The sequence below is a fragment of the Mustela erminea genome, chromosome 10 (genome assembly GCF_009829155.1).
Source record: "Mustela erminea isolate mMusErm1 chromosome 10, mMusErm1.Pri, whole genome shotgun sequence".
Classification (NCBI taxonomy): domain Eukaryota; kingdom Metazoa; phylum Chordata; class Mammalia; order Carnivora; family Mustelidae; genus Mustela; species Mustela erminea.
Window position 1 is genome coordinate 1,209,901 of NC_045623.1, and position 27,468 is coordinate 1,237,368.

Below are 27,468 nucleotides of genomic sequence, written 5' to 3' on the forward strand. Positions count from 1 at the left end.
TGATGTGGGCTGTAGCTCAAAACCCTAAGATTATGACCTTAGCTGAAAAAAAGAGTCCCACACTTAACTGAGCCACCCAGGCACTCCCTACCCTGACATTTTAAAATTTTCACTTTTGATCCTTGGAGTCCACACCTTGATTCATCACTATCCATTTACTGAACACTTACAGTGTGCTATATGCTAGACCAGGGGATACACATCCAGAAAGCATGCACCCCTTCTGTCAAGCTGCTCATATCCCAGGAACATAGCAGGTGTGATAAGTGGTGTTGCATTGCATGGGGCTGCCAGATTGCCAGTATTCTCCGGGTACCAGAAAAGGCGGTCGGAAATGGGAGTAGGATTGAGGGCAATATGAGTACAATGGGAAAGTCTCTGTGGGTTTGAGGTAAGAGGTCCTCCAGGAGAAACAGAAGGCGCAACGGGTAGGTAGAACCCAGGCAGGATGGTTCTGGCAGAGAAACACAAAGGCTGAGAGGGGCCTAAGGCTGTGGTGGTCTCCTTCGGAGATGTAGATAGAATGGTAAGCAGGAGGTCCCTACGAATGCCTCATCCGCAAGGGCTTAATAAAGTGGATTCTGGTGCCTCTGCCCACGAAGACACTGGCAGCCTCAAGCAGAGGTGGTGTTCAGATTTGCGTTTTCCAACCTGCCTGTCTGTAGACAGACAAGCAGGAACCTGGAAGTCCAGTTTGGAGAGTATCGCGCCCATGCCTGAGGGGAGGGGGTTGGACCACAGGGTGCCAAGACCCTTCAGCCCTTAGAGGCTGCCCAAGAAACCGGAACCGAAAGAAAAGAAATGAAGACTCGTGAGGACAAGTCCTCTGTGATTCTGTCGCCAGGACAAGTCTCCAAAAAGGGGGACTCCCTGGCCCCAGCTACGGCGGAGGAGGATGAGGCACGGACTGCCGTCCTGACCCATCTAGAAACAAGCTGAAATCCGGCAGCTCCCAAAAGACACCTGGTACTTCCCTCTCCCAGGTCTATTATTTACTTATGCATCCTCCGCGGGATGGCTGTTTCTAACCACGCTGCGTCTCAGCCGCTCCTTTGTCTATCAGCACCGGGTTCAAAAAGCGCAGGAGAGCCGCGTGGGTGCCGCCCCTGTGCGGGCCACTGCGGCCTCTCGCTGAGGGTCACATGCTTGGAGAACATTATTGCGCCTGCGCGGGCGTCGGGCGGCGGTCTCGCGATCCTCCGGCGGCCGCTGAGACCCGGGGACGAGGCAGGGAGAGGCCAGGCCCACTCTTCCCCTCACCGCTCACGTGTTCCTGCCACTGAGCCCGGGGCTGGACTTGAGAAGGCGGAGCCGTGACTCAAGGAAGGGCGGGCGGATACGCTGCAGGGACATCTCTACAGGGCTCTGTCCCTTCAGGAGCTTCCCGGAGATGCTTTACGGCTGCATTTGCAACGCGCAGCGCTTCCAAGTGCTGGTGGGGCAGTCAGAAAGGTAGGACCGCCCTCCGAGCCGCTAGAAGATTAAGGTCTGTGGAGTGGACCAGGAGGGGCGCGGGACAGCGATAGTGAGCCGCGATAATGAAAGCCGCTCAGGTGCTAAATACGTGGTAAGCATCGTGAGGTGAGAGTTAAAAGAAGTCATTCTCTCTAGGAATCAGGGTAGTTGGCCGTGTATTGAAGAGTGCTGTTACGTACCAGAAATAGAGTGTTAACATTTACGGCAGTTAGTTGTACAGATAAAAATATTAAGATATAATTTATTAAGCTCGGGCGCGGGGGATAAAGGAGCCAGAGCCCCCTAAGTACTTGGAGGGACCCGGGAAGCTTCAGGAAGGAATCGAAGCTTGAGTAGGATTTTGCAAGAAAGAAAAGGGAGAGTGTACAAAATACTAGATATATGCATAGCTCCCCTAAAATAAACAGTGTTTTGTGTTAGGCAGAGTATTCTTAGGTAATGAGTCTAAGTATTCTGGCCATAAAGATGACTAAAGCACCGACCCCAAAGATTTTTATATCTGTGGAGACTTGTATGTCTAATGATAGATATATTCTTGGGATTCTGTGGGAGCCACCTAGCCTAGCTTCCAGGGAAGTCTTTGTGGAGGAGGCAGTAAGTTTGAAAAAGTGTGGTTGGTATATTTGAAGTGCTAATAAGTAGTAAAAATGGTGTGGGTGGGTAACTAGGCGTGAGGTGGTAAATTTAGGCTTAGTAATGCTTTCTGGCAGATCTTGAAGTTCTATGGAAGTCACGCAACCTGGGTATAAGCACCTGTAAAAGATTGTTAATGAAATTAATGATGTATTATAAGTCGGCTAATTGAATTTAAATTTGAAAAAAAGATTGTAAATGAAAAGTGATTTGACAGACTTTTAAATTTTATTTTAAATAGGCTCCACACCCAGCTTAGAGCCCAGTGCGAGGGTTGAACTCACAACTCTGAGATCAAGATTTGAGCTGAGATGGAGAGTTGGCTGGTTAATTAAATGAGCCACGCAGGTGCCCCAGTGAACAGACTTAAAAAAAAAAAGTAAATTAGTTGGATAGACAGGTAGACATGACTAGATACGCCAGAGAAGGAATAGAGATGGGGACCAGTTCAGAGGTTGAAATTGTAGTTCTTCGATAGCAATAAAATTTTGAGATCCAGAACTTTAATGGTACAGGGGATGAAGACAGAGAGGATATCTTTTTTTTTTTTTAAAGATTTTATTTATTTACTTGAGAGAGAGACAGTGAGAGAGAGCATGAACGAGGAGAAGGTCAGAGAGAGAAGCAGACTCCCCATGGAGCTGGGAGTCCGATGCGGGACTCCATCCCGGGACTCCAGGATCATGACCTGAGCCGAAGGCAGTCGTCCAACCAACTGAGCCACCCAGGTGTCCCCAGAGAGGATATCTTTTAAAGATATTTAAGAGGGGCACCAGGGTAGCTCAGTTGGTTAAGTGACTGCCTTTGGCTTAGGTTATGATCCCAGGGTCCTGGGATGGAATCCGGCATCCAGCTTCTTGCTCAGCAGGGAGCTTGCTTCTCCCTTTCCTTCTGCCTGCTACTCCACCTGCTTGTTCTCTCTCTCTGTCTTTCTCTCTGTCAAATAAATAAATAAAATCTTTTTTTTTTTTAAAGATTTTATTTATTTATTTGACAGAGAGAGATCACAAGTAGGCAGAGAGGCAGGCAGAGAGAGAGAGGAGGAAGCAGGCTCCCTGCTGAGCAGAGAGCCCGATGCGGGACTCGATCCCAGGACCCTGAGATCATGACCTGAGCCGAAGGCAGCGGCTTAACCCACTGAGCCACCCAGGCGCCCAATAAATAAAATCTTAAAAAAGAAAAACAAAGATATTTAAGAGATGGGACTGACAGACCCTGCTTGATGCCGGAGATATCTTAAAATGACTCCCAAACTTGAGGATTGGGTACCTGTAAGGTAGAATGTACAGAAGGAGGAACAGGTTTTACAGGAGGATGATAACGAGTTCAGTTTTGGAGTCTAAAGTAATCAGTGTCTTAGTGAAAACACCTTCAGGGGGCTCCTGGGTGGCCCAGTGAGTTGAGCCTCTGCCTTCAGCTCAGGTCCTGGGATCAAGCCCTGCATTGGGCTCTCTGCTCAGCAGGGACTGACTTCTCCCCCACCCCCTGCCTGCCTCTCTGCCTGCTTGTGATCTCTGTCTGTCAAATAAATAAATAAAATCTTTAAAAAAAATTTTTTTTAAAGCACCTTCAGAAGGAAGATGTTAAAACCACATTCTACGGGTGCCTGGGAAGTTCAGTCGGTTAAGCGTCTGCCTTCAGTTCAGGTCATGGTATCAGGGTCCTAGGATCAAGCCTCATATTGGGCTCTCTGCTCAGCAGAGAGAGCCTGCTTCTCCCTTTGCCCCTCCCCCTGCTGGTGCTTTCTCCCTCTCTGTCAAATAAATAAATAAAATCTTAAAAACAAAACAAAACACATTCTAGGGGTACCTAGGTGGCTCAGGCAGTTGGGCATCTGACTGACTCGGGCCATGATTTTAGGTCCTGGGATCAAGCCCCAGTGTTAGGCTTCCTGCTCAGCGGGGAGTTGGCTTGTCCCTCTGCCCTCTGTCCCTCTCCCCTTCTCCCCGACTTGAGCTTACTCTCTCTCTCTCAAATAAATAAACAAATAAAATCTTAAAAAAAAAAAAAAAAGAGCCACATTCTAGGGGCACCTGGCTGGCTCAGTTGGAAGAGCATGTGACTCTTGATCTCAGGGTTGTGAGTTCAAGCCCTACGATAGGTGTAGAGATTATTTAAAAATAAACTTTTTTTTTTTTTAAAGATTTTATTTATTTATTTGACAGACAGAGATTACAAGTAGGCAGAGAAGCAGGCAGAGAGAGGAAGGGAAGCAGGCCCCCTGCTGAGCTGAGAGCCGGTGTGGGACTCGATCCCAGGACCCTGAGATCATGACCTGAGCCGAAGGCAGCGGCTTAACCCACTGAGCCACCCAGGCGCCCAAAAAATAAACTTTTTTTTTAAAGCCCAATTCTAGGTAATTGAGTATGAATGGGACGTGAAGAAGAGGAGGCCGCATGTGCAGCCTGCTCTTTTTTTTTTTTTTTAAAGATTTTATTTATTTATTTATTTATTTGACAGAGAGAAATTACAAGTACACTGAGAGGCAGGCAGAGAGAGAGAGAAGGAAGCAGGCTCCCTGCCGAGCAGAGAGCCCGACACGGGACTCGATCCCAGGACCCTGAGATCATGACCTGAGCTGAAGGCAGCGGCTCAACCCACTGAGCCACCCAGGCGCCCCCAGCCTGCTCTTTAAATGTACTTCTGTCCTGTAGACCACTAGCTTACTAGATATGACACTTGGAAATATCTTAGGTACAACATATTTCAGCTTAGAACTCCTCTGGGTATGTGGGAAGATTTGAGAAAGAAGATAGAACAGTAAGTGAGTTGTAGAACCTAGGCAGTAGGTATATGCATATTCACTATACAATCTGACAACTTCTCTGCATTTTTGAAATTTTTCATAAAATATTGAAAAAAATAAGTGATCATCTCTACCCTCCAGCTGTTCCTGTCCCAGTGGGCCCCAGTTATTTAGGCAAGAGATCTGGGAATATCATTCTTCAGTTTCCTCCTTCCTTCTATTCCAGTCAGTCACCAAATCTCCTAAATACCTCTTAAATCCATCAACAGTGGAGTTGTCCCTTATACCAAGGTTAGGTTCTGAAGACAGTACTTAAGGCAGAAGTTACATAGTCAACATAACCTTTGAAAATCCATTAAACCACTCAGAAAATACAGTGGCCGTAGTCTTGTGTTCATAACTCTGTACCCAAAATGTATATACAAGTTTATATGGTAGGGTACAGTATGTCGTAGGATATACAGTATACCATTAAGATAAATTTTTTTAAGATTTTGTTTATTTATTTGACAGAGATCACAAGTAGGCAGAGAGGCAGGCAGAGAGAGAGGTGAAACAGGCTCCCTGCCGAGCAGAGAGCCTGATGCGGGGCTCGATCCCAGGACCTTGGGATCATGACCTGAGCTGAAGGCAGAGGCTTTAACCCACTGAGCCACCCAGGTGCCCCGATATTTTTAACTTCATAAAAAAAATGGGGAGATAGTGCTACATATAGTTGAACAAAGTTGTGAAATGAACACAAGGCCCAAGGACATTGTATTCCTCACCTCTCCAGTGTCTTCACCCTCGTCCAAGCTTCCACCAACTGTCATGATTATTTTTTCTTAAAGATTTTATTTATTTATTGGACAGAGAGAGATCACAAGTAGGCAGAGAGGCAGGCAGAGGGGGAAGCAGGGTCCTACTGAGCAGAGAGCCCTGATGTGGGACTCAATCTCAGGACCCTGAGATCATGACCTGAGCCAAAGGCAGAGGCTTAACCCACTAAGCCACCCAGTTGCCCCAACCCTCACAATTATTGAAGTGGCTTCCTAAATGGTCTCCTGGTGCTGTCCAGTCCATTCTCCACAGTCCAGGCAGAATGACCTGCTAACTGGTGCGATCAGGTCGCTTCACTGCTTTAAAATATCTCTGCGATAGGGCTTCTGAGTGGCTTAAGTCGGTTAAGTGTTCACTCTCCGTATCAGCTCAGGTCCTGATCTCAGAGTCCTGGGATCAAGATCTGCATAGGGCTACACACTGGGCATGGAGCCTGCTTCAGATTCTCTCCCTCTCCCTCTACCCCTTCCCCGTTTCTCTCATTCTCTAAATACATATATATATACCTCAGTGATATCCCACTGTTCCCTTACAACAGTGTCTGACACACCACCATTTGGCTGCCCAACCTTCCACCATCTGGCCTCTGCAGTCCTTAGACTTAATCACATATACCTCTTCCCTCTTATTCTGAAGGCCTCTTCAGAACTCGGCTGCTTACCTTTCCGTTCCTCAGATTCTCCATGTTCTTTTGTACTTGGGGGGCTTTGACATGCTGTCTTCTGAATGGAGCTCTGTTCCCCTCTCTGTAAAATGGGTAAGCTCTGTACCTCTGTGGCAAGACATCTCTTGCCTACTAAACAAGCCATCTTCCAATCCCCTAATACCTTGTTCTTGTTGAATTTTTAATTAAAAAAAAAAAGCCTTGTGTAAAATAACACATTTAAAAATTGTACTGAAAATAAATGTGTAGTTCAGTGGGTGATTATAAAGTGAAACTCCTTGCAACAACCACCTAGGTTAAGCACATGGACACTGCCAGCATCCAAAAGCCCTCCAGAATGCTGTTTTCTGTTCAAGCTCCTCACCCCTGTAAAGGAACAACTCTCCTGTCATCATATTTATTGTAATCATTTACTTGCTTTCTCCTTCCTTCCTTCCTTCCTTCCTAAGATTTTATTTATCTACCTGACACAGAGAGAGAGAGATCAATCACAAGTAGGCAGAGAGTCAGGCAGAGAGAGAGGGGGAAGCAGGCTCCCTGCTGAGCAGAGAGCCCGATGTGGGGCTCAATTCCAGGACTCCGAGATCGAGACCTGAGCCAAAGGCAGAGACTTAATCCACCGAGCCACCCAGGCACCCCTTGCTTTTTCATTATATTTTTGCCACCTAAATATGAATCCTAAAAACAGTCATTTAGGGTTTTTTGGTTGTTGGTTGGGTTTCGTTTTTTTTTTTTTTTTAAGATTTTATTTATTTATTTCACAGAGAGAGAGTACAGGCAGGGGGAGTGGCAGGCAGAGGGAGAGGGAGAAGCAGACTCCCCACTGAGCTGGGAGCACTACACAGGGCTCGATCCCAGGATGAGCTGAAGGCAGACTCTTAACAGACTGAGCCACCCAGGCACCATTTTGGGTTTTTTTGGTTTGGGTTTTTTTTGTTTTTTTTTAAAGATTTTATTTATTTATTTGACAGACAGAGATCACAAGTAGTCAGAGAGGCAGGCAGAGAGAGAGGAGGAAGCAGGCTCCCTGCTGAGCAGAGAGCCTGATGTGGGGCTCGATTCCAGGACCCTGGGATCATGACCTGAGCCGAAGGCAGAGGCTTTAACCCACTGGGCCACCCAGGCGCCCCATGGGTTTTTTTTAACAAACATTTGGCATTTTGAAAAAATTATTATTATCATTTTTTTTTTTAAAGATTTTATTTATTTATCAGAGAGAGAGAGGGGAGAGATCGAGCACAGGCAGACAGAATGGCAGGCAGAGGCAGAGGGAGAAGCAGGCTCCCCGCCGAGCAAGGAGCCCGATGTGGGACTCGATCCCAGGATGCTGGGATCATGACCTGAGCCGAAGGCAGAGGCTTTAACCCACTGAGCCACCCAGGCGCCCCATGGGTTTTTTTTAACAAACATTTGGCATTTTGAAAAAATTATTTTTTAATAGAGTTGACACACACTGTTGCATAGTTTCAGGTGTATGGCACAGTGATTTGACAAGTTTATACCTTGTGTTGTGCTCACCACAGACGTAGCAATCATTTAGTTTAGTTTTTTTTTTTTTTTTAAGCTTTATTGGCCACCTCCTCCCTGCCCTTAGTAACTTCTCATCCTCTTTCTGTCTCTATGACTTTGCTTATTTTAGTAACCTCATGCAAGTACTTCAATAATGGAATTATTTCTGGGGTGCCTGGTGACTTAGTGGGTTAAGCCTCTGCCTTTGGTTCAGGTTATGATCTCAGGGTCCTGGGATCGAGTCCTGCATCGGGCTCTCTGCTCAGTGGGGAGCCTGCTTCCCTCTCTCTCTCTGCCTGCCTCTCTGCCTACTTGTGATCTCTCTCTGTGTCAAATAAATAAATAAAATCTTTAAAAAAAATTGGAAGTACTTCTGTGTCTTGCTTATTTCTTTTAACATAATGTTTTCAAGGTTCATCCATGTTATAGCATGTAGCAGAGCTTCATTTCTTTTTATGGCTGAATAATATTCTGTTGTATGGATATGCCACATTTTCTTTATCCATTCATCTGTTGATAGATATTTGGAATGTTTCCACCTTTTTGCTATTATGAAGAATGCACAGTCACTTAATTTTACCCATTTGGGGACTTCATAAGAGTGGAATTAGAGGGGTACCTGGGTGGCTCAGTCGATTAAGTGACTGCCTTCAGCTCAGGTCATGCTTTAGCTCAGGTCATGATCCCAGGCTCCTGGGATCCAGCTCCGCATCCGGCTGCCTGCTCAGTGGGGAGCCTGCTTCTTCGCCTCCCTCTTCCTGCCACTCTGCCTACTTGTGCTCTCTCTCTGACAAATAAATAAAATCTTAAAAGAAAAAAAAAAAACACCTGGGTTGCTCAGTGGGTTAAGCCTCTGCCTTCTGCTCAGGTCATGATCTCAGGGTCCTGGGAACAAGCCCCATGTTGGGCTCTCTGCTTAGCAGGGAGCCTGCTTCCCCCTCTCTTCTCTGCCTGGCTCTCTGCCTGCTTGTGCATCTCTCTTTGTCAATTAAAAAAAAAAAAAAAAAAAAAAAAACCTTAAAAAAGAATGGAATTAGATCATATTTTTTGTATGTCTGGCTTTTTAAGCATGCATTCACATTTTTCCATATACCATAGTTCATTAATTTTCATAGAATTCCTTTTAGAAATATGCCACAATTATCTGTATTACTGTTGATGGATATTTGGCTTGTTTACAATTTTAGGCTATTTCAAATATGCTAAAATTTTAAAAAATGTGTGCATTTCTCTTGGGTGTACAGGGGAGCTAGGAGTTGGATGACTGAGTCAGTCTCCTCAGCCTAACTAGATAATGCCAAAGTGGTTGTACTAATTTTTATTCCTATCCGCAGGGTTTGAGAGTTCCTTTTACACATTCTTACCAACTCTTAAGGTTGTGTGTTTAGCTATTCTGGTAAGTTTGTTTGTATTGGGTTTAATTTGCATTTCCATATCTATAAATGAGGTTAAACACTTTTTATGTGTTGATTGGCCATTTGGATATCCTCTGTGAGATGTCTTCTCAAGTCTCTTGCATATTTTTTTCTGTTAGACTTTTCCATATATATTTGTAGTTCTTCCAGATACAAACTCTTTGACAGGTAATATATTGGAAATATTTTGCTTCTTCACTCTCTTAACAGTGTCTTTGGTGATGAAATGTTTTTAAATTGAATGTAATTGTCATTATGTTTAGTGCTTCTTCCATTTTTTCTTTCTTGTTTTAAGTAGGCTCCGGGGCACCTGGGTGGCTCAGTCCTTAAGTAGGCTCTATGCCCAGCGTGGAGCCCAGTTCAGAACTTGAACTCACCACTCTTAGATCAAAATCCGCTCTGAGATCAAGGGTCTGAGCTGAGATCAAGGGTCGGATGCTTAACTGACTGAGCCACCCCAGGTTTTCCCACAGTCTATAGCTTTTCTTTTTTTTAAGTCTTTTTTTTTTATTTAGGGCTGCCTGGGTGGCTCAGTGGGTTGAGCATCTACCTTCATCTCAGGTCATGATCCCAGGGTCCTAGGATCAAGCCCCACATCCGGCTCTCTCCTCAGCGGAGAGCCTGGTTCTCCCTCTCCCTTTGCTGCTCCCCCTGCTTATGCTCACAGTCTCTCTCTCTCTAATAAATAAACAAAATCTAAAAAAAAAAAAAAAAAAAAGACTTCATTTGAGAGAGAGAGCATAAGCAGGGGAAGGGGCAGAGGGAGAGGGAGAAGCAGACTTCCCACCGAGTGCAGAGTCCCATTCAGGACTCAACATCAGAACACTGAGATCATGAACTGAACCGAAGCCAGACACTTAACCAACTGAGCCACCCAGGCCCTCCCAGTCTGTAGCTTTATAACAAATTTTGGTATCTATAAGGCAGTCCTCCCCCATAGTTCTTTTTCAAGAGTGTCTTGGGGAAAAAAAAAAAAAAAGAGTGTCTTGGCTCTTGTCTAATGATCAGTATCAAACGTTAAGAATAGTCTGTACAGAGTATTTTATGTAAGTATGAAAAACAGAAAGCCCACATTGTCGTAATCTTTCTCTGAATGTTTATTCCGTGTCTTTCCAGTTTAGTAGCTGGCCGTGCTGTCCAATAAAGTAGCCACCAGTCACTGTGGGTATTGAGTACTTGAGATGTGGCTGGTTTCAACTGCCGTAGTCCTCTAAGTGTAAGGAACACCAGATTGCAAGGACTCTGCATGAAAAAAAAGAACGCAATGTATCTCAGATATCTTGTTAATAATTTTTGCATTGATTACATGTTGAAATGATATTTGGGGTATATTGTGTTAAATGAAGTAGATTATTGAAATTATTCTCATCTTTCCCATTTGATTTTTTTTTTAATTCCAGGATAGTTAACTTAAGTGTTAAATTAGTTTCAGGTGTACAATATAGTGATTCAACAATTCTCGATATGACTCCGTGCTCATCATGATAAGTATACTATTTTATCCATTCCCACGCACGTCCCCTTTGGTAACCATCAGTTTATCCTCCATAGTTAGCAGTTGGTTTTTTGGGGGATGCCTGGGTGGCTTAGTCAGTTAGGTGTCTGGCTCTTGATTTTGGCTCAGGTCATGATCTCAGGGTTATGAGATGAGCCCTTTGTCGGGCTCTGTGCTGAGTGTGGAGCCTGCTTAAGATACTCTCTCTCCTTCTGCACCCCTCCCATAATAAAAAAATTTAAAGAAACAGTATAGTTTTCATTTATCTTTTTTTTCTTTGATCATTTGTTTTGTTTCCTAAATTCCACATGAATGAAATTGTGTGGTATTTGTCTGATTCTGATTTATTTCACTTAGCTTTATACTCTGTAGACCCATCCATGTTGCATATGGCAAGATTTCATTCTTTTTTTATGGCTGAGTAATACTCCCGGGTGTGTGTGTGTGTGTGTGTGTGTGCATGCCTGTGCATATACGTCTACATTCATTCATCTATTTTTTATAGAATGTTCTTTTTTTTAAGATTTTGTTTATTAGAGAGAGAGAGAGTGCCTGCAAGCACAAGCAGAGGGAGAGGCAGAGGGAGAGAGAAAAGGAGAAGCAGGCTTCCCACTGAGCAGGGAGCCTGATGGAGGGCTTGATCCCAGGACTCTGGGATCATGACCTGAGCTGAAGGCAGACGCTTAACTGACTGAGCCACCCAGGCAGCCCTCATTCATCATTGATGGACATTTGGGCTACTTCCATAATTTGGTTATTATAAATAATGCTGAGTAAACATAGGAGTGCATATATCTTTTTGAATTAGTGTTTTTGTATTCTTTGGGTTTGACTTTTTAAATATTTTTCTATTTTTAAAAATTTAAATTCAGTTAATTAACATATAATGTGTTATTGGCTTCAGAGGTAGAGTTCAGTGATTCATCAATCTTATATAACACTCAGTGCTAATTATATCATGTGCTCTCCTTAATGTCTATCACCCAGTTACTCCATCCCTCAGCCCCCCTCCTCTCCAACAGCCCTCAGTTTGTTTCCTATGATTAGGAGTCTCTTATGGCTTCACTCCTTCTCTGATTTTTTCTTGTTTTATTTTTCCTTCCCTTCTCCTATGATCCCCTTTTGTTTCTTGAATTCCACATATGAATGAGATCATATAATTGTATTTCTTTGGTTGACTTATTTTGCTTGGCATAATTACCCTGTAGTTCCATCCATGTCATTGCAAAAATATGAATGTTTTTGATGGCTTGATAGTATTCCATGTTTGACTTTTTTTTTTTTTAAGATTTTATTTATTTATTTCTTAGAGAGAGAGCGCAAGCACATGAGGACAGAGTGGCAGGAAGAGACAGAGAGAGAAGCAGGCTCTTTGCTGAGCAAAGAGCCCGATGCGGGACTCGATCCCAGGATGCTGGGATCATGACCCGAGCTGAAGGCAGCCATTTAACCAACTGAGCCACCTAGGCGTCCCAATGTTTGACTTTTTTTTTAAGATTTTATTTATCTGACAGAGAGAGAGATCACAAGTAGGCAGAGAGGGAGGGGGAAGCAGGCACCAAGCTGAGCAGAGAGCCCAATGTGGGGCTCTATCCCAGGACCCTGAGGTCATGACCTGAGCCAAGGGCAGAGGCCTAACCCACTGAGTCATCCAGGCACCCCCCCCATGTTTGACTTTTTAAAATATGACTACTAAAGTATTTGGAATTATAAATGTGACTTGTATTTGTGACTCACATTGTACTATATTTGTACTAGAGAGTGTGGTAAGCTGATGGATGGCCCCCAAAGATGTCCAGGTCCTAATTTCTGGAATCTGTGAGTGTTACCTTTACATGGCAAAAGGGACTTTGCAGAATGCGATTAAAAGTATGGACTTTTAGGGGCGCCTGGGTGGCTCAGTGGGTTAAGCCACTGCCTTTGGCTCGGGTCATAATCTCGGGGTCCTGGGATCGAGTCCCTCATTGGGCTCTCTGCTCAGTGGGGAGCCTGCTTCCCTCTCTTTCTCTCTGCCTGCCTCTCTGTCTACTTGTGATCTCTGTCTGTCAAATAAACAAATAAAATCTTTGAAAAAAAAAAAAAGTATGGACTTTTATTTTTTTTTAATTTTTATTTTAAAGATTTTATTTATTAATTTGACAGAGAGAAATCACAAGTAGACGGAGAGGCAGCCAGAGAGAGAGAGAGAGGGAAGCAGGCTCTCTGCTGAGCAGAGAGCCCGATGCGGGACTCAATCCCAGGACTCTGAGATCATGACCTGAGCCGAAGGCAGCGGCTTAACCCACTGAGACACCCAGGCACCCCAAAAAGTATGGACTTTTAGATGGGGAGATTATTTTGGATTATCTGAATAGTCCCTGAATGTAAATCACAAAGGTCCTCATAAGAAGGAGACAGGATGGGGCATCTGGGTGGCTCAGTTAAGCATCTACCTTCAGCTCAGGTCATAATATCAGTGTCCTGGGATCCAGCACTAGCAGGGAGTCTGCTTTTTCCTCTCCCCCTGCCCGCTGCTCCCCCTTCTTGTGCTCCCTCACTTTCAATCAAATAAATAAATAAAATCTTTTAAAACATTAAAAAAAAAAAATGAGGCAGGGTGAGATATGGCATCAAAAGGGGAAAAGGCATTTGACTATCGAAGCTGAGTTTGGAGTGATGTGAACAGCAACCAAAAACTGAAAGAAACAAGCAAAAGATTCTTCCCTAGAGCCTCCAGAAGGAACCAGTCCTGCTGTTTGCCCCTAGAATTTGTCTCTTAAACACAACTACACTCTGGTCTTGGGTCTCCTTTGCAGAATGATTTGCTATCCTTCACATCTTTGACAGTGGTAGTTTAGTTTCTCCTAATACCTTTGGTAAGGTGCTGTGAAAGCCTGGAAATTTTTATTGAGTAGATGGTGTGTATAATATTAAATTTAAATAAAAATTTAGAGGGGTACCTGGGTGACACAGTTGGTTAAGGGTCAGACTCTTGGTTTTAGCTCAAATTGTGATCTCTGGGTTATAAGATAAAGACCCACACTCCACATAAAGACCCAGACACCACACTCAGTGTGTAGTCTGCTTATGACTCTCTCCCTCTTCCCTTACCCCTCCCCATGGTGCTGTCCCTCTAAAATAAGTTTAAAATTTTTTTAAAAAAATTTAGACTAAGGGGCACCTGGGTGGCTTAGTTGGTTGGGCATCTGCCTTCGGCTCAGGTCATGGTCCCAGGGTCCTGGGATTGAGCCCCGCATCGGGCTCCCTGCTCAGTGGAGAGCCTGGTTCTCCTTCTCCCCCTGCTACTCCCCCTACTTGTGCTCGCTCTCTCTCACACTCTCTTTGTCTGTCTCTGTTAAATAAATAAAATTTTTAAAAAATTTAGACTAATGCTATCTGTATTCATTTGTTATAGGTGCTGTAACAAATTCCTATAAATTCAGTGGCTAAAGGGGCACCTGGGTGGCTCAGTCAGTTAAGTATCCAGCTTTTTTTTTTTTTTAAAGATTTTATTTATTTATTTGACAGGCAGAGATCACATTTATTTATTTGATAGGCAGAGAGGCAGGCAGAGAGAGAGGAGGAAGCAGGTTCCCCGCTGAGCAGAGAGCCCGATGTGGGGCTTGATCCCAGGACCCTGAGATCATGACCTGGGCCGAAGGCAGAGGATTTAACCACTGAGCCACCCAGGCGCCCCTCTTTTTTTTTTTTTTTTAAACATATAATGTGTTATTTGTTTCAGGGATACAGGTCTGTGATTCATCAGTCTTACATAATTCACAGTGCTCACCACAACACATACCCTCCCCAGTGTCTATCACCCAGCCACCCCATTCCTTCCAACCTCCTCCACTCCAGCAAACCTCAGTTTGTTTCCTGAGATTGAGTCTCTTATGGTTTGTCTCCATCTCTGGTCTCGTCTTGTTTCATTTTCCCCTCCCTTCCCTTATGATCCTTTGTCTTGTTTCTCAAATTTCTCATATCATGGAGATCATATGATAATTGTCTTTCTCCAATTGACTTATTTCGCTCAGCATAATAACCTCTAGTTCCATCCATGTCATTGCAAATGGCAAGATTTCACTTTTTGATGGCTGCATAATATTCCATTGTGTGTGTGTGTGTGTGTGTGTGTGTGTGTGTGTGTGTGTGTTACATCTTCTTTATCCATTCATCTGTTGATGGACATCTAGGCTCTTTCCATAGTTTGGCTAATATGGACATTGCTGCTATAAACATTGGGGTGCACATGCCCCTTCAGATCACTACATTTGTATCTTTAGAGTAAATACCCAGGAGTTATACATCCACCTCTTGATTCTGGCTCAGATCATGATCTCAGGATCATGATATCAAGCCCCACATTGCTCTGCATGCTGCGCTGCTCTGCTTAAGATTCTCTCTTTGGGGGCACCTGGGTGGCTCAGTTGTTAAGCAACTGTCTTCGGTTCAGCTCATGATCCCAGGGTCCTGGGATCAAGCCCTGCATCAGGCTCCCTGCTCTGCAGGAAGCCTGCTTCTCCTCCCATTCCCCCTGCTTGTGTTCCTGCTCTTGCTAGGTCTCTCTCTGTCAAATAAATAAGATATTTTTTTTTAAAGATTTTATTTATTTACTTGAGAGAGAGAGAGTGAGACAAAGAGAGCATGAGAGGGGAGATAGTCAGAGGGAGAAGCAGACTTCCTGCCAAGCATGGAGCCTGATGTGGGACTCGATCCCAGGACTCTAGGGTCATGACCTGAGCTGAAGGCAGTTGCTTAACCAGCTGAGCCACCCAGGCACCCAATAAATAAAATATTTAAAGAAAAAAATGGAGCGCCTTGGTGGCTCAGTGAGTTAAAGCCTCTGCCTTCAGCTCAGGTCATGATCCCAGGGTTCTGGGATTGAGCCCCACATCGGGCTCTCTGCTCAATAGGGAGCCTGCTTCCTCCTCTCTCTCTCTCTCTCTGCCTGCCTCTCTGCCTACTTGTGATCTCTGTCTGTCAAATAAATAAATAAAAATATTTTTTTAAAAATAAAGGATTCTCGGGGCACCTAGGTGGCTCAGTGGATTAAGCCTCTGCCTTCGGCTCAGGTCATGATCTCAAGGTCCTGGGATGGAGCCCCACATCGGGCTCTCTGCTCAGCAGGGAGCCTGCTCCCCCGCCCCCCGCCTGCCTCTCTGCCTACTTGTGATCTCTATAAAATAAATAAATAAAATCTTAAAAAAAAAATTCTCTCTACCTCAGCCCCTATGCTACTTTTTCTCTTTCTCTCCCCCCCCCAAAAAAGTGACAATTCTGATGAAAAATAACATGGGTGTATATCCAGAAGAGAATATCAGAACTCTCACACCTCAGTAATAAAACAAACAATCCAATTAGAAAATGGGCAAAAATTTGAATGGACATTTCACCTAAAAGGTATAAAAATTGCTGATAAGCATATGATGACATGCTCAGTATCATTAATGATAGAGACATGGAAATCCAAACTATGTGCAAACCTTGTCACACCCACCAAAATGGCTATAATCTAAAAAATCAGACAATAGCAAATGTTGGCAAGGTGTGAGGAAATGGGAAGCCTCAAACATTGCTGGCAGGAATAAAAAATGATAGTCACTTTGGAAAACTGACAGCTTCTCAAAAGGCTAAACATATTTACCATATGACCCAGAAATTCTACTCTTTGGTATCTACCCAAGAGAAATGAAAACATATCCACATAAGGCCTTGCACATAACTGTTCTTTTGGGGGTAAGATTTTATTTACTTATTTGAGAGAGAGTGCACAAGCGGCGGCAAAGGGAGTGAGAGAGGCAGGCTCCTCACTGAGCAGGGATCCTGATGTGGGGCTCCATCCCAGGACCCTGGGATCATGACCTGAGCTGAAAACAGACACTTAAACCGACAGCCTTGCTTGTGCTGTCTCTCTCTTTCTCTCTGTCAAATACATAAGTAAAATCTTAAAAAAAAAAAAAAAATCTGAAGACTTATCCTTTCTTGTCTTTCTTACATAGCTTCCATTTTTTACAGAGAAACCTTGCCCATCCCCTGAGGATCTTTATCTCCCCCTTAGTGGAACGTGCTGTCAGTGGAATTGGCTTGTGACGAGCAAGGTGAAAGCTGTTACTTTGGCACCCTGGGGTTGGCTATGAGAGGGAAAGATGTGGAGTCTTTGGGATTTTCTGCACACATAGTCATTCTCTGTAAATATCAATATTTTTACGCCTTCATTCTAATCCTTTTGCCCCTGCATTTTTTTTTTTTTAACGTAGGGTCCATGCCCAATATGGGGCTTAAACTCATGACCCTGAGATCAAAAGTTGCATGCAGTACTGACTGAGCCAACCAGTACCCCAATCATTTTGCCTTTTACTTCTTTTTCTTTCCTTTCTTTCTTTTTTTCTACTCTGAATAGACCTCTAAGTAATGTTGATGGGAAGTGGAGATAGAGGGCATACTGATCTTATGTGGTAGCCAGCCTTCCAGATGGCCCTCAATGTCAATACCTTCTACTGGTCTTCACACCCTCATGTAGTCCCCCCTCATATTGTTTGTGTGACCAATTGAGCGTGGTAAAAGTATGTCGCTTGTGTGACTAGGACATAAAAGACATGGGGACATTTGCCTCTCTCTCATGGAAACTAGTTCTAGGGGAAGCCACTTCCCATCTTGTGAGAAGAGGTCTATGGTGAGAAACTGAGGACTCCAGCCAACAAGTAAAGAACTGTGGCCTCCTGCTAGCAGTCATGTGAGTGGCCTCAAAGGGGTCCTCTGACCCAAGTCAAGTCTTCAAATGGCTCTAGCCCCAGCTCACTTCTTGACTGCAACTTATGAGAGACCCTGAGCCAGAGCCACTCAGTTAAGTCACTTCCAAATTCCTAAAGCACAGAATCCATGAGATAATATATACATTTGTTGTTTTAGTCCACGAAGTGTTGAGGTAACTTGCTATACCATAATAAATCACTGACCTCAAAGGAAAAGCTTTCAACATTTCACCATTAACATGATGTTTGCTACTGGTGCTTTGTAGTATCCTTTGTCCTATTAGGAAAGTCCCCTTTCAGTCCTAGTTCACTAAGAGTTTAGTTTTGTTTTGTTTATTTTTTTAAAGTAATCTGTACCCCAACATAGGGCTTGAACTCGCGACCCTGCGATAAAGAGTCACATGCTTTAACAACTGAGACAGCCAGGCACCCTCGCTAAGAGTTTTGTATCATTAATATATGTCAATTTTTTTTAATTAAATATTTTTCCTGCAGCTATGGAGATGACCTGTGATTTTTCTTGTTTGGTTTGTTAACGTGGTGAATTCATTCATTGATATTTTAAAAATTAAACTTAGCTTACATTACTAAAATTGTAATAAACACAACTTGAACATGATGTGGCATTCTTTTTTTTTTTTTAAAGATTTATTTATTTATTTGACAGAAATCACAAGGAGGCAGAGAGGCAGGCAGAGAGAGAGGAGGAAGCAGGCTCTCCACTGAGCAGAGAGCCCAATATGGGGCTCGATCCCAGGACCCTGGGATCATGACCTGAGCTGAAGGCAGAGGCCTTAACCCACTGAACCACTCAGTGCCCCTGTGGCATTCTTTTTTACATATTGCTGAATTCAGCTTCCTAATATTTCCTTGAGAATTTTTGTGTCATTTTTCATGAATGAGATTTATCTGTAATTTTTCTTCTTCCATAGCGTATCAGGTTTTGGTATCAAGATTACATATTTTGGGGCACCTGGGTGGCTCAGTCAATTAAGCATCTGCCTTCAGCTAGGGTCATTATCGTGGAGTCCTGGGATTGAGCCCTGCATTGGGCTCCCTGTTCAGCGGGGAGTCGGCTTCTCCCTCTGATCCTCCCCTCTCTCATGCCCTCTCTCTCTCAAATAGATAAAGAAAATATTTTTAAAAAGTACATATTTGGGGCACCTAGGTGGCTCAGTGGGTTAAAGCCTCTGCCTTTGGCTCAGGTCATGATCCCAGGGTCCTGGGATCGAGCCCCATATTGGGCTCTCTGCTCAGTGGAGAGCCTGCTTCCTCCTCTCTCTCTGCCTGCCTCTCTGCCTCCTTGTGATTTCTGTCAAATAAATAAATAAAATCTTTTTAAAAATAAATAAATAAATAAATAAATAAATAAAAAGTACATATTTTATGTTTATGGTTTATATGAGGTGGTCGGTCAGATGCAGCCACAGAGGAGACAGAAGAGAGCGGGGGGAGCCCCCTAGAATGCACAGGTCCTAGAGACAGGAGACACAAATCCACCTTTTGCTAATTAAAAAAAAAATTGGGGGATGCGTGGGTGGCTTAGTAGTTGAGTGTCTGCCTTTGGCTCCGGTCATGATCCCAGGGTCCTGGGATGGAGCCCCACATTGGGCTCCCTGCCCAGCAGGGAGCCTGCTTCTTCCTCACCCACTCCCCCTGCTTGTGTTCCCTCTCTCACTGTATCTCTCTCTGACAAATATGTAATTAAAATCTTAAAAGAAAAAAATAAATTTTACAGGGCCACATTGGAAAGACACCAGGGTGGTCAGGAGGCAGAAAACAGTGGGATGTGGGAATATTTAGGCCTTTACAGGGGTTTCTGGGGAAAAGTCAGGGAAGGGTGTAGGACTGGCTAGTTGAGTAATTTTGGCCAGCTTTGGGCTCCAGGGTTGGTCCCTAGTTGCCTGGCACCTGGCCCTGGGATGATTAAGGCAGAGGAGTATTGCCTCCTGGGTTGCAGGGGCCGGACAGAGGAGAGACGGCCCTGGATGATGCTCCCAGCTGGGCCCTTTGCCATCTCTTAAGAATTGTCTCTCCCAAGCCGGGAAAGGGTTTTTCTAGGACGTCAAAACATAGTAAGATATAGAAAGTTTTAGGTTATTTACACTGATGTGTTATCTAGTTGTATCTGTGGGACAAGGTGAGCTTAGAGTTCTCCTAAGTCCTCCATCTTCTCTTTCTTTGAAAACTTTAAAAACACATGTATTTTTATTTTTTTTTAAGATTTTATTTTTTTTAAAGATTTTATTTATTTATTTGACAGAGAGAGAAATCACAAGCAGGCAGAGAGGCAGGCAGAGAGAGAGGAGGAAGCAGGCTCCCCGCCGAGCAGAGAACCCGATGCGGGACTCGATCCCAGGACCCTGGGATCATGACCCGAGCCGAAGGCAGCGGCCTAACCCACTGAGCCACCCAGGCGCCCCAAAGATTTTATTTACTTATTTGACAGACAGAGATCACAAGTAAGTAGAGAGGCAGGCAGAGAGAGATTGGTGGAAGCAGGCTCCCTGCAGAGCACAGAGCCCGATGTGGGGCTCGATCCCAGGACCCTGGGATCACGACCTGAGCGGAAGGCAGAGGCTTTAACCCACTGAGCCACCCAGGCGCCCCAATACATCTATTTTTAAAATGTGTGTGTTTGTGTATGTGTGTGTGTGACATTGTACTAGGCTCAAAATTAATTACTTCTTTTCTCTGAAAGAGTTTGTACAATATTGACTTATATCTTCCATAAATATTTGATAGAAGTTGCTGATGAAGCCATGTGGGCCTGGAACCTGTTTGTAGGGAAATATTTTTCCACCTTTCTTTATTTAAGATTTACTTATTTATTATTTTGAGAGAGAGTTAGCAAGAGAAGAAAGCATGAATGGGGGGGCGTGCAGAGGGAGAAGGAGACTCCCCACTGCGCAGGAAGCCTGATAGGGAACTCCATCCCAGGACCCCAGAGTCAAGACCTGAGCCGAAGGCAGATGCTTAACCAAAATTTTTAAACTAGGGTTTCAGCTCTTTTGAGTTATTGGTCTATTCAGAATTCCTGTTTCTTCTTGGGTATTTTATAAACTATCTTTTTCCCCTTGGGAATTTGTCCATTCCATAAAAATTTTCCAATGCTTTAGCTTAAAGTTCATAATATTCTCTTGGTTTCTTCCAAGGATCTGCAGGGACTATAGTAATGCCTTATTTCTCATTCCTGACAGGGTTCATTCCAGCCTTCTGTCTGTCTCTCTCTCTCTCTTTTCTATTTCATTTCACCAAAGGTTTATCAGTTTTATTAGTCTTCTCAAAGTACCAACTTGTTTTATTTTTATTCTATTGTGTGTATGTATGCTTTCAATTATCTTTGTTATTTCCCCATTTCTACAAGTTTAATTTGCTGTTCTTTTCTACTTTTTGATGCATATTTAGTTCATTAGTTTTTATATTTTCTTCTTTACTGATCTAACTATATAAGGCTATAAATTTCCATCAAGAGAATAGCTTGTATCCCACAACTTTTGATATGTAATGTTTTTAAATTATTTATTTCAGACTTTGTAATTTTATTATAATTTCTTCTTTAATTCATGAATTATTTAAATTTTTTTTGATTTATGAATTATTTAGAAATATATTGTTTTATTGCCAAATAATTTTCTGGGGTTTTCTAGCTGTCCTTTTGTTTTATATTTCTAGCATAATTGTGTTGTGGCTAAATAGTGCTAAATGATTTTAATTCTTTAGACTTGTTGAAACTAGCTTTATGGCTTAGTATATGGTCGATTATCATAAATAATAAACTCTACCCTCAACATGGGGCTCGAACTTATGACCCTGAGATCAAGGGTTGCATGCCCTACTGACTGAGCCATCCAGGTGCCCTTTCTTTTCACTTTTTTGATGGTATCCTTTGAAGCACAAAAGCTTTAAATTTTCATACAGTCTAATCAATCTATTTGTACTTTTTTTTAAAAAAGATTTTATTTATTTATTTGACAGAGATCACAAGTAGGCTATTTATTTGACAGAGATCACAAGTAGGCAGAGAGGCAGGCAGATAGAGGGGGAGGAAACAGGCTCCCCGTTGAGCAGAGAGCCTGATGCGGAGGACCCTGAGATCATGACCTGAGCCGAAGGCAGAGGCTTTAACCCACTGAGCCACCCAGGCGCCCCTCTAATTTTACTTTTCTTTCTTTTTTTAAAGATTTTATTTATTTATTAAAGATTTTATTTTTGTTTTTTTATTAAAAATAAATTTTATTTTATTTATTAAAGATTTTATTTGTTTGTTTATTTATTTATTTATTAAAGGCGCCACACCCCCCCTCTATTTTTACTTTAATTGTTTATGCTTTTGATGTCCTATCTAGAAAACCATTGCCTGGGGCGCCTGAGTGGCTCAGTGGGTTAAAGCCTCTGCCTTCCGCGTGATTCCAGGGTCCTGGGATCAAGCCCGGAATCGGGTTCTCTGCTTGGTGGGCAGCCTGCCTCCCCCTCTCTGTGCCTGCCTCTCTGACTACTTGTGATTCCTGTCTGTCAAATAAATAAATAAAATCTTTAAAAAAAAAGTTTAGAAAACCATTGCCTAACCTGAGGTCACAAAGGTTTACTTCTGTGTTTGTTTTCATCTAAGATTTTTATATTTTTAGCTATTACACTTAGATCTTTGTTCCATTTTGAGTTAATATTTGTATATTACATGAGGCGGGGGTCCACTTTTATTTATTTGTAAATGGATATACAGTTGTCCCAGAACTGATTGCTGTAAAAACTGTTTTTTCCCTATTGAATTTTTGACACTGGTATTGAAAATCAATTGGCCATTAAATGTAAGGATTTTTTCCTGGGCTCTGAATTCTGTTCCACTGACCTGTGTGTCTACCCTTATGCCAACACCACACCGGCTTGATTACTGTAGCTCCATAGTAAGTTCTGAAATAGGGAAGTGTGGGTCCTCTAAATCTTGTGGCTTTTAAAGGTGATTTGTCTGTTTTATTCTGACTGCTTTTACTATTTTCTCCTTCTCTTCGGTTTTCTGCAATTTCACTAATGTATAAGGCAGTGAGTTTCTTTTTTATTTTTCCTGTTTAGGAGTCGTTAGATTCTTAAATGTACGATTTAATGTGTTTCTTCAATTCTGGAAATTTTTGACCCATTTTTTTTCTTCAAATATTGCCTATGTCCATTCCTTCCTTTCCTTTCGGATGCTTCTTAGAACTTTTCATTATGACATCCACGTTTCTTACCCACTCCTCTCCATTTTCTTTCTTTTTACTCCATTATGCATCATTCTGGGTATTTTCTTCTAACCTATATATTCCAGTTCATTAATTTTCCTTTCTGCTATCTCTAACCTGCTGGTAAAACTCTCAGTTCTTAATTTGGGGTACTGGGTTTTAAGTTCCAGAATTTACATTTTTTTCCTGTTTAATATTTACAATATCTTTTTTTTTTTTTTTTTTTTAAGATTCCGTTTATCCACTTGACAGACAGAGGTCACAAGCAGGCAGAGAGAGAGGGGAGAAGCAGGCTCCCTGCTGAGCAGACAGCCCAATGCGGGGTTTGATCCCAGGACCCCGGGACCATGACCTGAGCCGAAGACAGAGGCCTAACCCACTGAGCCACCCAGATGCCCCTACAATATCATTTTTTTTTTTAAGATTTTATTTGTTTATTTGACAGACAGAGATCACAAATAGGCAGAGAGGCAGGCAGAGAGAGAGGAGGAAGCAGGCCTCCGGCTGAGCGGAGAACCCGATGCGGGGCTCGATCCCACGACCTGGGATCATGACCTGAGCCGAAGGCAGAGGCTTTAACCCACTGAGCCACCCAAGCGCCCCCTTACAATATCATTTTTAAAAATTTCTATTTCCCAACCAAATTTTCCATCCTTGGCTTTTATTCCTTGCACATAATAAGCATAATTGTTTTGTAATCTGTGATAGTCATCTCAGTATCTGGAGACCCTGTGAGCCTATTTCTATTACCTACTGTACCTACTGTTCTTACTTGTGCTGAAATCCTTGGGTTATCTTTGTGTACTAGACATTGTTTTAGAAAATTATTTATAGAAACACCCTGACGTTCAAGATAATATTGTCTTCCTCTAAATAGAACTTATTCTTTTGCCATCTCCTGAGGGCACTAGCAGTTGGAGCCACCTGACTTTGAAATTTCCACCCTAGCCTCTGGAGGAGGCTTCACTTCTCCGCTTTCCCATCCTCTCCAGTATCTCAGCATCTCAATTCAGCAATTCCTCAGATCTTGTTACTTCTCTCATTCTCTTAAGATGACTTTTAAAAATTTATTTTTATTGGCATTCAGACATATTTATTATTTACATAATAGCTAGGTGTCCAAATCCAGAATTGGTAGACCCTTTGATTTGAGGGATCCAACAGGCAGGAATAACTTCAGGAAGGGTGGGGTCCTCACTGTGCTATGGGATCAATCCTGATTGGTCTGAGTCAGTCAGGGAAACCCCTTCTCTCTGTGCCTGAGGTGGGCCTATGACCCATTTTTGGGAGAAAATAACACAAGAGGAAAACTCCTGGGAATTTGTGGATGAATTTTTGTGCCCATTTGAAAGAGAGCTGCATGGGAACCAGAGCCCTTTCTCCTCTTTTTGGGCTTTGAGATGATGTTATGTAAGGAAGTCACACTTGAATCTATGGCAACCCTCTTATGGCTGAAAGAAAAAACAAGAAGGGATATCCACTCATGGCCCTTGATATTGTTGAGCCAACTAAAAGCCCTGAAACTCTGCTTCCAGGCTTCTTAAGGAAATAATAAACATCTTTATGGTTTCACTGTTGGTAGGATTTTCTGTTGTGTGCAACCCAAAGCATTCCAAACTGACTTGTCATCCTTTGGGACTCAGCTTGAAATGCCACTTCCTCAGGGAGGCCTTCCTGAAACCTCCACATCAACACATTTGACAGTCTCTCTACTTTCCTTTTAGTGTCCCTCATCATATTTGTAATTATATGTGGAATGACAGTCCTTCTCTCTGGGCTGTAAACTGCATGGGAAGAGAGACCATGGTAGGGGCCGAGAGCCCAGCCCAGTGCCAGGCATGTTAGCCTCTAAATCAGTAATTATCCAAATAAACAAACAAAATAAAGGGTCAAGAGGCCAAGTAGAGGGAGGAACTGGATAAAAGTCCTGGTGGATGTGAATTAAAATTTGTGCATTTGTGCTTCTAACACATGAAAACTCTTAAAGATCAAAGAGTCATTATAGACGGGTTGGAGTGGCCATTGTGAGCATGGGTGTGAGTGTTTATCTGGTACAAATAAGAGCTGCCAAGCTGTGTTAAAGACCCAGCTGGGATTAGACCCCATAAATGTGCATTGGCATAAATCGGCAGAATTAAGAGATTTTCTCCAGCAGTGTCCAGCTGGCTAGATGTGTGAGACATGTTGGGTAATTAAGTTTATCCAAAGATGGGGACTCTCAGGACAGGCTGTTTTCTTTCTTTTTTTAATTTTAATTTTTTTAAAAGATTTTATGTATTAGTATGACAGAGAGAGCGTGTGTGCACAAGTAGGGAGAGGGTGGAGGAGCAGAGGGGGAGGAAGAAGCAGATTGCCCACCAAGCAGAGAGCCTGACCTGGGGCTCAATCCCAGGACTCCAGGATCACGACCTGAGCTGAAGGCAGATGCTTAACGGACTGAACCACCCAGGTGCCCCGAACAGGCTGTTTTCTAGTGAAGTAAATAGAAGTAGCTGTAGAATTTCATTTCCATTTTCTCAATAAAGTAAATCTCTTAGAATTCAAAGTCTTTTTGACTTTTTGTTGACCTTTTATGTTCCAAACTGCAGAATACCCCCTGGCTGGAGCATTCACCCCCAGAGCCTTCCCCCATCACCCACTTGCCATGGAAAGATTTGAGGGGGTATCTGAATTTCCTAAGGGGTGTTGGTGTGTGTGCACATGCATGTTTTTCTGGGGAGAGTGTCCAGAAAGGCGAGAAGCACTGACTTTGGGTTAACTCCTAGCCGTGGAGCACTGTGGGGGTCAGGGCTTGATGGCAGAGGAGTCATGGTCCTGCTTGTTGACAGGAGGTGGTGGCACGGTGGTAGATGTGCAGACCCCAGGGACGGAGGCATAGGCCGTGCCACATAGCTCCTCAGTTTTCTCCTCCATAAAATGGAAATGATAATCACATTCCTTACCTCAGAGGCTGATATACTAACATTAAATGAGTTAATACTTGCAAATGTTAGGATGCTTCCTCACACTTAGTGAGGTCCGATTTTTATTATAGCTAATTGTGAGTGATGCATTGGAATGCACGTCGTGGACAAAGACCTTGAATCAGAAAGCAGCATTTGAGGGTGCCTGGGTGGCTTAGATGGTAAAGCGTCTGCCTTCGGCTCAGGTCATGATCCCGGGGACCTGGGATGAAGCCCCACGTCGGGGTCCCTGCTCATTGGGGAGCCTGCTTCTCCCTCTGCCTCTTTTTCTGTCTCTGAATAAATACATAAAATCTTAAAAAAACAAACAAAAGGAAGCAGCATTTGAAGGCGCATGATTGTTGCTGATCTTGTGCAAAGCACACATCTAAGCATTCTCTCCCTTCTGGCACTTAGGGCAAGTTCCTTAACTGGCCTGTCTGTGCCTCAGGGATCTCACCTGCAGTATGTAGATGATAATAGTAACTACCTCACCGGATTGTGATAGGGGTTCTTGGCAGGCTCAGAGCAGCGGCTTCAACTCAGTAAATGGTAGTATTTTTTTTTTTTAATTTTTTAACCAGGCTCTAACGTGGAGCTTGAATTCACAACCCTGAGATTAAGGGTCATATGCTCTATGACTGAGCCAGCCAGGAACCCTTCTGCTGGTATTACGATTATTGCTGCCTAGGTACATTCAGTCTCCTTGTTTTGAGAGAGGCCCTTTCCAGGCGATTCCCACCGCCTTCCCTCACGCCGAAACTTCACAATTCACACAGCACCTTCACGCATATGCCATGTCTGCCTCCCAGCGGCAGAGAGAAAGTGACTACCCTAGGCCCCTCCATCTGCCCCTGCCTCATCGTATTCCCTTCCAAGAGTCTCCCCCACCCCGTCTCTCCCCAGTTCCCATCTATAGCAATCCCACTCCTGAAGCACCACACTGACCACAAAGCCTTCCCAACTGAGAATCCCCCTGCAGAACCAATCCCATGAGAGATGTCTGGCCAGTCCTGCTCAGCCTGCACCTCTCACCAAGATTCCTCCCACAGCCAAGGCCTTTGCCAGAAAGCTGCTGAATGAAGGAAATCAGAATGGTGATGATTCTCCCACCCCAAGATGTTCCCATCTTGAAGGGAGGGAAAGAGGAGACAACGAGAGACTGATCTGCACCGTGGACTAAGACTGAACACACAGGCAGTGGCCAGAGCAGATGGAAAAACAAAATTCCAACCCATGACCTGCAGAAACCTGCCCAGCAAACCAACTCCTCATCAACAAGAAAACACCCAGGCTATCCATAGGTCACATCTGTAAGAAGACTATCTCTAGTTACAATTCAGAAAGCGAAACGTGAACTTTCTGTAACAATTGGCTCAAAATGGCCAGAACGGTCAACTTCCCCAAGTTTTGTCCACATTGCAACTTAGAGCCAAACAATGTGGAAGACAGTAAATGGCCAAATATGCACCCCCAACCAGTCACACAGGATGCCTGGCTTCTAGGTACCTGCCTTTACAGCTTACCCAGGCAGACAGCCTGCAGAGAAGGCACATCGGAATCCTTCCCTTTTTCCTGCTATAAATAAAGCTTTCCCACCCCTCTGCCTGACCTTCAGTCTCTTTGAGAACAAGTGACCATGGCTGACTGACTCCCTTGATGTAACAAGCTCTGAATAAATAGGCTTTGCTCTTATCTGGTTGGTGTTCGTCTATTTCCCCAAGACCCAGGAATGGCAGCTCAGGGAGCAAGGCTCGGACCATCCTCCGTCAGTACCCTTGGTCCGCCTGGGGTGGAGCTCAAGCCCTCAGACAGCGGAGCT

At 43.6% G+C, this 27,468-nt stretch overlaps 1 long non-coding RNA gene across 1 annotated transcript; it reads left to right on the forward strand.

The window, feature by feature from the left end:
- Positions 1–42: 42 nt before the first annotated feature.
- On the forward strand, positions 43–27,341 carry LOC116600657. The gene is made up of 2 exons (XR_004289745.1): positions 43–1,567; positions 26,699–27,341. It is a non-coding gene; the product is annotated as an uncharacterized LOC116600657 (long non-coding RNA).
- The last annotated feature ends 127 nt before the right edge of the window (positions 27,342–27,468 follow it).